The 2,500-nt window shown below is 35.9% G+C and overlaps 1 pseudogene; it reads right to left on the bottom strand.

Moving 5' to 3' along the window:
* The window catches only part of LOC119572437, a 13,129-nt pseudogene that overhangs the window by 5,636 nt on the left and 4,993 nt on the right, over positions 1 to 2,500 (bottom strand).

The raw sequence follows: 2,500 nt of genomic DNA, 5'->3' as shown, positions 1-2,500 counted from the left end.
ATGAATATTTCTGAGGAAAGATAGAATAGATAGAATAGGACATATAATAACAAATAATATATCCATCATTTTTTATTGAATAAGTTACACGTTCTTTGGTTTTTCTTTTCTTTTTTTAATATTTGGTGATTTTTTTTTCTATTATTTTGCTCAAAGAATAATAATAAGCATAAACTCTCTCTCTCTCTCTCTCTCTCTCTCTCTCTCTCTCTCTCTCTCTCTCTCTCTCTCTCTATCTATCTATCTATCTATCTATCTATCTATCTCTCTCTCTCTCTCTCTCTCTCTCTCTCTCTCTCTCTCTCGCTCGCTCTCTCTCTCCCTCTCTCTCTCTCTCTCTCTCTCTCTCTCTCTCTCTCTCTCTCTCTCTCTCTCTCTCTCTCTCTCTCTTTTTCTCTCTCTCTCTTTCTCTCTCTCAAAGCCGTACACACAATCTAGCAGCTAAACAAGCAAATATATTTTCATATTGATCACAAATATATACATCCGTATGTAATATGCGTATATACATGCTTAGGAGTGTGCGAGTGTGTATGTGTCTGTGTATTATATATATATATATATATATATATATATATATATATATATATATATATATTTATTTATACAAATATATATTTGTATCGTGCATAATACGAGGGAGGGAAGGGAAGGAGAGGAAAAGGGAAACAGAGGAAGGGGGGGAGAGGAAGAGAGGAAACATACATATATATGTTTGTGTTTATATATTTTCATTGTTCATCTATATATATACATACGTATATCCATGTGTATATATGTGTATGTTTACATATATATATATATATATATATATATATATATATATATATACATATATATATATATATATATATATATATATATATATATATATATATATATATATATATATAATATATATACATCCACACATATATACATATACATATACATACAACATACGAATGCCATGATCTGTGTTGACCAAAACCAAAAACCGAAATATCGCATCAATTCTTACTTTGATTCTTGCTCAGGGAAGTCGCTGCAGAGGTTGCAGAGGCGGCAAATGCAATGCTCGTATCCACCTGTTTGGAGATGCGGTGTATTGGCTAGTGGTTGCAGGGAGGTGGAGTGATACTGGTTGATAGTGATATGTATGAGAAAGTGGGAGTGAAGGGGGAAGGGAGAGGGAAGAGTGAGAGAACAAGAGAGAGAGAAATAAGGGGAGAGGGAAGAGGGAGAGAACAAGAGAGAGAGAAATAAAGGGGGGAGAAAGTGGGGGGAGAGTGAGTGATAGCAAGAGATATAGAGACAGATGGAGACAGTAATTGATCGTTTCAAATGAAGGACTGTTGAAGTAAGTCGTATTTCAAAACACACTTTGCAGGGAACAGAAACAAGTGCCTTTTAAACCCCAAGATCATGATACAATATACTTAACAAAGTAAGATACTAAACGGCAAAATATACGTCGATTCTTCCACCAGGTTTTACGTATTAACAATGACCCGAAAATGCTCAGGGTACAAAATTACATTCAATTCCCAATTACATTCATTGCCATCGTGTGATCAACAAGCTCATTCTAAGCTATTCAAAGGTTATTTTCTCCATTTCAAAGGCATGACAATATGATGCAAATGACTCCCATTATCCTTGAACAATTAGCACGGTCGTTAGTTCATAAAATGCGACGTGAAAATACCTTTTCAACCGAGTCACCCATTCTCGACCTCATATAGAATCCCAGGCCACTTATTCACAATTAGAAAGATCACTTAAAATCACAGTCAGAAAAGCTCAAAAGATAACCCGTTTTCCTGAACACGACTTACCTTGATTCACAAGAAACACGACGAACAGCAGTATCGCGAACCACGCAGGTCTCCCCTGGGTGTTGTCTCAACCTCGTCCCCTACAATTCTTGCACTCCTGGGTATTCGCCTTTGCTCCTGGATGCCCTTCCAGACGCCAGCCATCCTCAGGAACTCCACCGCACGATTTCTTCCCCTTTCCATTCACTGGGTGTTCGCCTCCACTCCCGGGTGCCCTTCCAGACGCCAGCCAGCCTTTCCTTTCACTTCCTCTTAACTCTCCTCTTCCACTTCCTCTTCTTCGCCTCTCATTCTCCACGATCCAGGAAGGTGTTGCAGAAAAAAAAGTATATATACATTAACAATTTATGCAAAAATGATATACATCAACAATTTATGCAAAAATTATATACATTAACAATTTATGCAAAAAAAAAAAAGAAATAGAAATAAGATCTAATGCAATTGATTATTAGTGCAATGCAGGAAATTACCAATAAAAGATTGATAGGATTATAGCGTAAACATGATTGGGATTATCACGCAAGAGATACATATAACATTAATAGCAATAAGAAAATAATCATATCAGTAATTTTCATGACATTTAAATGCAAGTTGATCCTGCTGATGCATTTATCATAGACACATTGCAAATGCCTTTTCTATAAATAGCATGAAATACTAAACCTACTTGTATTACT

The sequence above is a fragment of the Penaeus monodon genome, chromosome 4 (assembly GCF_015228065.2).
Source record: "Penaeus monodon isolate SGIC_2016 chromosome 4, NSTDA_Pmon_1, whole genome shotgun sequence".
NCBI lineage: Eukaryota > Metazoa > Arthropoda > Malacostraca > Decapoda > Penaeidae > Penaeus > Penaeus monodon.
Note: the sequence above shows the minus strand (reverse complement) of the source record. Positions and strands in the feature narration are given on the sequence as shown.